We start from the raw sequence: 7,891 nt of genomic DNA, 5'->3' as shown, positions 1-7,891 counted from the left end.
TCTAACAAGAAGGAAGAAAGTTGTATTCTTGCATTCTAAGGGTATCACCTCTGGGCTTAGGTCGGAATTTTACAGGATTAGTACCCTTTGTATAACTCTAGTAGAATTGAGGATAAGCTTGATTAAATATTATTTGTTGAACTCTGTATGTCCCAAATACTCAAGTTACATCCTGCTGATGAAACGATGAAAGGGACGGCACCTCATCCTTTACACTCAATGGGAAGAAACAAGCAACAGGGAGTAAATGGGCAAATAGTTGCACCTTTTGGTAAAAAAAAAAAGAGAGAGAGACAATGGACGTTTGAACTTTAAACCTGTTATTTAAGGAATGACTTTCCGAATGGGTGATACTTAAATGGAAATTTGGGATTGTTATCTCAGTATAAGCTTGGCTTATAGGAACTGTCAGGTCAGTATGGCCTTAAGCGGGAGAGAGTGACAGGAAATGAAATCAGAGAGGTGGATATGGAATCAGATTTCATAATAGTTCGAATTTTAATCTGATTTTAAATGGAAAGCTGTCAGCATTTTTTAAACTGCTAAATACTTCCGTGTGTATTTCCCCCAAAAGAACATCATTTTAAATATCCACACTGTAACTGTGAAAATAGAAAAGTACCATTCCTTTTTTTTTTTTTTAATCTGCAGACTTTGTTTACAGATTTTGGCAAATCCCTCAATAATGCCCTTCACAGCCAAAGAAAATCCAAGATCACATGTTGTATTCAGTTGTCATGTCTCTAGTCTCCTTTAATCTGGAAACACTTTCTTAATATTTCTTTAGATTTCATGGCATTAACACTATTGACAAAAAACATTTGCTTTATAAGATATTCCTCAGTTTAGGTTTGTATGATGTTTTTTCATGATTCAATTTGGATAAATGCAGTTTTGTCAGGAATATGACAAAAGTAACCTTCTATTCATATTAGAACCTTATGTTAGGAGGCACATTGTGTCAATTTGTTCCACTAGTGATGATGTTAACTTTGATCACTTGCTTTAGATTTCTCCACTGTAGTTTCACTTTTGCCCTTTGTAATTTATAAACATCTTATGCAGAAATACCTGGAGACTATGTAAATATCCTGCTATTCCTCCACCTTTTACCCGCTAATTATAGTATCTGATGATTCTTATGATGATGGTTTCCAAATGGTGATTTTCTAATTTTTCTCTTCCCTTTGGGCTTTATACTATGAGATCACCACAGTTTTGTAAGCAGAATGATATAATTATTAAATGAAGTCTCTTGCTTCTATATGGAGAATGATACATATATGAAAGCTTAGAAGCACAGAGACGCCTATGCTTTATTGGCGTCAGAAGAAAGAGTAGAAGCACTGTGCTTTACTGGCATTATACTATAGAAAAAAGAGTAGAAACACAGAGACTTCTGTGCTTTATTGGCATTATACTATGAGATCATTAGCAGTTTTTTAATCAGAATGATATGATTATTAAATGAAGTCTCTTGCTTCTGTGTGGAGAAAGATAAATACAGGGAAGAATAGAAATACAGAGACTAGTTGGAAATCTTGCAGTCCAGTGTGCAAGCAGTAATGGAGAGTGAGTAGAGTTGTCGCAGTGGAGGTGGAAATATGTGGATGGATTTTAGATGTGCAGGCTTGCTGAAAAATTAAATGTAGAAAGTAAAGGGAAAAGGAACTTCGATTGCTTCTTCCTATTAATGAAGCATTATAATCAAAAGTTTTTATTCATGAATAACTGGATAAAAAGGATATGGATATACTTGGAAGACTAGCAGTTTAATTTGTCTGACCCTCACTAAAATATCCTAGCTGCAATTTTTTCATGAAGAGTCCTGAGTTAGACCACTGTAGGCCAAGAAGGGACTTCTTCCCAGGTGTTACTAGTGGTAAAGAATTCGCCTACCAATGCAGGAGACAGATGCAGGTTTGAGGCCAAGAAAATGCTGAAGAAAGCTATAGTCCTAGAAGGGTTCACCTTGAAGGTACTGGTATTAGTACTCCAAACTTGTTTAAGGATCCAGTGAAACCCTTAATTAACTTTCCTGTTTGTGTGTGATAAACACAATTTGAGTGCCTAGGGCCTATTGTGTATTCATTAACAATTATGAATTTGGAGCTCTTTCTGAACCCATTATCAGATTAACTGTTTATGTGGGGGCTGGATTGTTGATTTATCTTGTACCTTGGAAAAATGCATTAAGGTTCATGATTATTTGCTTAATTCCTTAGAAAACTTAAAAGGTGTGAGTATGGATGTGTTTTAATTATTTTAAGTTACTTTTGGAAATAGTACATCTAAAATCAGTATGTAATCTACGCATATATCTTTCTTATAGGGTGATAAAGGCTTTTGAGGTTATCAGAATCTGTTTATACTTCCATCTATTGGAATAGTGCTTTGCACATGGTAGGTACTTAATAATTGTGTTGAAAATGCAAATAAATACAAATTCATTTCCCAGGTACATTCTGCCAAGTTATGAAATAGTTACAATACACCAGAATTTGCAACTGCAAGAAAAAAAAATTGTTGGTGAATAATTGCATTAATATTTCAAGCTTGAAAATTGTAAATATTCTACTTAAATCCTAGGGCACTTTGAGGAATCTAAACATAGTTTATGCCACAGTTTATGACTCTGTTTTAATTAAAATAGCCCTGGAAACATGGTGCCCAATGTGTTTAACTTGTAAATACTGTGTTTTAGGGTTTCAGAAATTACTATTCCTAAGAATTCTTTGTGACTCCCAGGTTTACAATTAGGTTTTATCTTGCTGTTCTGAGCAGTAGAATAGATACCACTCCCATCACAGAAATCTGCAGATTTCCTTATCTAGAGAACTGCACTAGTATCTCAGAATATATATATTTCTGTAGATTATTCCATTATCTCAGCTTGTCATAGTTTGATCAAAATTAGTTCTTTTCTCCTAGAATTAATTCTTTACCATAAGACTCAGACTCTACAATCCTTTCCTCTCGGCCTGTCTTTTGTGATGGATGTGTAATAACAACCTCTGAGGGGCCTATCTGAATTGTCAGGCAATTATGAGAAAGAGGGCTCATTTTAACTGAACCGGTTTCCTCTTCCTCAATTTAGCTTTCCTTGACTTGATCATATTAAAGGGAAATAACTAAGCTCCACTGTTCTTCCGCATGTGTAACTAACTTCATTAAAAACTGTATTTACGCTGCGTCCAAAATGGTAGGAATCCATTATGACATTCGATAGAAAGTGAACACTCTTGATACATGTTTATGTAAAGAAAACAACTTATCGGGTAGTAAATATTTTAAAACACTTCAGAAAAAAGATTCAGTGATTCTGTAATGACAGACATAAATTTTCAGTGCTCTTGTGATAGGCCCACGCTAAAAAATTGCTAAATATAAGTACAGTTAAAGAATTGTTTTAAAGAATTTTTAAAACCAGTTTGGAAGTTAACGTCTCATAGCATGACGTAAATTTTTTTATACCAATAAAGAGGTATAAGAAAACAAAAATCAAATATAGTTAAACACTTTAAGAGGAGAAAAATCAACATCTTGAAACAGGCGCCCGGCTAGCTCAGTCGGTAGAGCATGGGACTCTTAATCCCAGGGTCGTGGGTTCGAGCCCCACGTTGGGCGCATGAAGTGTTTTTGGTTTTTCACTTTGCTTTAACATTCCGAGGTCTCTCCACAGCATTGTAACACACGAGGGTTTTTTGTTTTGTTTTGTTTTGTTTTTTAAACCGATTTTAGATACTGTCAGTGTTAACCATATCTCTGGAAAAAAGACGAGTTTGCAAATTAAACAGTTCTCAAATTGCGCTTGCGTACTTAAAAAGCACTCGTTCCTATTCCTTTCTCCTATCCCTCTCCTAGCTCCTCCTTCACTGAGGAAACTGAAACGGCCAATGTTTACAGTTGAAATTGACTTTCTGTGTTACTGTGCCTTGCTGCATTATTGCTGAGAGAGGACGGTTTTTTATTTAATCAGAACAAAATTCAGTTCAGTTCAGTTCAGTCGCTCAGTCGTGTCCGACTCTTTGTGACCCCACGAATCGCAGTATGCCAGGCCTCCCTGTCCATCACCAACTCCCGAAGTTCACTCAAACTCCTGTCCATAGAGTCCGTGATGCCATCCAGCCATCTCATCCTCTGTCGTCCCCTTCTCCTGCCCCCAATCCCTCCCAGCAGCAGGAACAAAATTAGGAGCCTCAATACTGGCAACTTTTCTAAAATTTAAGCAATCGCATGGAAAAGCACAGAGTCGGAGGACTTCGAAGTTCTCTCTTGTTTATTTTACGTTTTTTCTCAATATAGGGACGGGGAAATGTCTTCTGGCGAAACATACAGTGAGAAATGTTCCATGCTGTTGTGAGAACCAGGGCGCAATCAGGTTTTCTTCCACTGTTCGTGGGACTTATTTGGAATCTATCCATCCAGTTGGATAAATATTAGCAAGTTAACATTCCGGTAAAGGGGAGGCTCTTTGAAACGAAAGCACAAAAGAACTGAGATGTGAAACTTCGAAAGGGCAATTGTTACTAAGTATTATGGAATGTAGGACTTCCGCTTTTTTTACCCTCTGCGCTAAGAACTTTGAAATAACCAGGAAGAGAATGTGCACACCACAGCCAGTCACGTTCCAGGATCTCACTCACCGGCCGCTGTAGGTGAAGGGCCAGGTTCCAACCTCAATTACTGTTTCCTGTACGCCGCATGTTATCCGCTAGCTTTCCTTCTACTAAAGGACCAATTTGTCTCTCTCGGTTTTTCCCCTCAACATACAAACATGCTGTTAATTCTCTATCTTAAAACAAAACGAAGAACTTTGACCTAGTTTCCCTGCAAGCTACCATTTTACCGTATTTCTCTGTTCCTCTTTGGAGCAAGTTACCCCACAGTGGCGCAAGCTCACCATTCTCTCCTCACACCTGACAATGCCCTTCAGCCAAAGACCAAAAAACAAACTCCTGTAGTTGAACAAGTTTGACTTATAACCCCTTGCGGCGAGGGAGACCTGTGGGGTGTCTCAGTAAGAGGGTGTTAGAATCTACTACAGGACTTGTGTTTTAGTCAGGGAATTTGAGAGAGGGTCTAAGGAAATGACCCTGGTGGCTCAGAGGTTAAAGCGTCCGCCCGCAATGCGTGAGACCTGGGCTCAATCCCTGAGTCAGGGAGATACACTGGAGAAGGAAATGGCAACCCACTCCAGTACTCTGGCCTGGAGAATCCCATGGACGGAGGAGCCTGGCGGGCTACAGTCCACCGGGTCGCAAAGAGTCCGACACGACTGAGCGACTGCACTTTCACTTTAAGGAAATGAGGGCGCCCCCTGGATTTCTGGTGTTCTCAGGAAGCAGGGGCCATCCTATGATGAGAAGGCGATGGCAGCCCACTCCAGTACTCTTGCCTGGAAAATCCCATGGACGGAGGAGCCTGGTAGGCTGCAGTCCATGGGGTCACTAAGAGTCGGACACGACTGAGCAACTTCACTTTCACTTTCCTCTTTCATGCATTGGAGAAGGAAATGGCAACCCACTCCGGTATTCTTGCCTGGAGACTCCCGGGATGGGGGAGACTGGTGGGCTGCTGTTTATGGGGTCACACGGGGTCTGACACGACTGAAGCGATTTAGCAGCAGCAGCAGCAGCATAGGGAAAGCAGACTAAAGGAGGGATAAAGCTTAAACTGATAAAGTCGCTCGTTTAGGACGAAAAGTTGTTCAGTGTTCTGAGTGAGATACGGACCAACTCGTCTAAAGTGAATGTTCTGTGAAATGTGGATTCCACGTCCAGGCCTCCCCAATTTGTGACCAACCCACCATACAGTCTCTCCTGAGGTTTGTTAATTTCCTGGAATGGCTCACAGCAAAGGATACAACTCAGGAAGAGCTAAATGGGAGAAATGCTAAGGCAAGGTGCAGGAAGGAGCATGGAACTCAGGTTCTCTCCTTGGCATGCCGCTCTCCCAGCACCTGAACATGTTCACCATTCTGGAAGCTCTGTGAACCCTGTATGATAGGGATTTTTATGGAGGCTTCATTACACAGGCATGATCAGTTATTCACTCAATTTTCAAACCCTGTCCTCTCCCTAGAGGATGGGGCAGGCAGGGGTGGGGCTGAAAGTTCTTCAAAACATGACTTAAGACTTTCTGGTGACCAGCTCTCATCCTAAAGTCATCCAATAGCCCTCCAAGAGTCACCTTTTGGTGAAAAGTACAAAAGGCACTTCTATTACCCAGGAAATTCTAAGGGATTTAGAAGCTCTGTCCTAACACCCCTATCATGCAGGAATCAACAAGGATTTTAGCTGTGTCAAAAACTACAGGCAGAGAGCAAATAGATTTCTTGTGTCACACTTGACTAACTTATCTGAGTCACTATAAGCCCCTCAATCACCCTATTCTAATTGGCAATTAGCAGCCCCCCCCCATTCACCTCATCCTACATTATTTTTTCCATAGACGATATCTTCTAATTCTTATTATTATTTGCTTTACTTTCACATCCTTGGAACGTAGATCCACAAGGGCAGGATTTTTGTCTTTGCTCTCCAATGTATCTCAAGCACCTAAATTAGTATCTGGCGGATGTTCAATAAATAAGTGTTTAAAATTAGTGAATTAAGAAGGCTGTATTGGTTTCTTAAAGCTGCCATAAACAAAGTGCCCCAAACTGAGTGACTAAAGAAATGTACTGTCTCCCAATTCTGAAAGCTAGAAGCTTGAAATCAAAGTGAAAGGAGAGTCATGAGTTAAAGGCTCTCTTGAAGAATCTGTTGCCTCTTTCTCTTAGCTTTCTGTGGCAGAAGCAACCCTTTGTGTTCTCTGTGTTCTCTATGCTGGTGCCTAACTCCAATCTCTGCTACATTTTCCTGTTTCTCTCTCACATGGCATTTTCCTTTTTGTATGACACCAGTCCTAGTGTCTGATTAGAGCCCACCCTAACAATCCCATCTTAATGTGGTTACTCCTGCAAGTAAGGCCACATTCACAGGAGCTAGAACTTGCAACATCTCTCTCTAATGCACACAATTCAACCCTTAACAGAAGGCTCCATTTCTTAACCTCAGTCACTGGTGTCTGCCACTTTATAGTATCTATAAAGTTGTATTTCAGCTAGAGACCTTATGTTTTATATTATTCAGTACTGAAAACCTCCTAATAAATCATCCAAATGCTACAAAAGACAATTTTATGTTTACTACAAGAGATAATGTTAATACTGAATCCATACAACTGACAATTAGTAGTACACCTATTCCTGGCCTAGTACACTTACAGAGATTTCAAAGTTAAGAAATGGAGCTTTGTTCTTATGGAGCTTACATTCCAGAAAGATAAAACCTGAATAGAAACAAATACAAGGTGAAAATTTAAGTGCCTTGTTACAGATAATGTGCTTATGGGAAAGAGCACTACTTTGGGGAAAAAGGTGCTGTGGGAAATGGTAAGTGGAGAGGACAGAGGAGTCTCACTTTAGGAATGAATATACTGGGAAACTGAATTTTCAGTTTTATTTACTGGTTTAATATGGCTTTCAAGTTCTTTGTGGTCTAATTGTAAATTATTTTAGTAATGCCTCATCTCAGTGTCAAATGCTTTAAGATTTTGTGCAGAGCAATCAGTTCACTTAGGCTAGAGTAATCCCCAATTATGGATACTCTTCATTCTTCAGGAACAAGGTCAGAAGCCGCCTCTATGAAGTTTCCCTGGCACACTGGTCAGAACTAACTACACTGGCAACAAGCAATGGATCCCTTGATGGCACATACCACATTCTGTTTTGTATCACTGGTTGTGTACACATCCACTTCTGCTAACCTGCAACCCTTCCAAGGGCAGAGGTCCATGTCTTACTGTTGTAGCATTTACGGGATCTAAAACTATATAAGGTACACAG

At 39.7% G+C, this 7,891-nt stretch overlaps 1 protein-coding gene and 1 non-coding gene across 2 annotated transcripts in view; both read left to right on the top strand.

The window, feature by feature from the left end:
- ARMH4 (armadillo like helical domain containing 4) overlaps window positions 1–7,891 on the top strand; it is a 258,708-nt gene that overhangs the window by 40,623 nt on the left and 210,194 nt on the right. The window lies entirely within an intron of this gene.
- TRNAK-CUU (transfer RNA lysine (anticodon CUU)) lies at window positions 3,555–3,627 on the top strand. The gene has a single exon. It is a non-coding gene; the product is annotated as a tRNA-Lys (tRNA).

This window comes from Ovis aries, chromosome 7 (assembly GCF_016772045.2).
Source record: "Ovis aries strain OAR_USU_Benz2616 breed Rambouillet chromosome 7, ARS-UI_Ramb_v3.0, whole genome shotgun sequence".
Lineage (NCBI taxonomy): Eukaryota > Metazoa > Chordata > Mammalia > Artiodactyla > Bovidae > Ovis > Ovis aries.
Note: the sequence above shows the minus strand (reverse complement) of the source record. Positions and strands in the feature narration are given on the sequence as shown.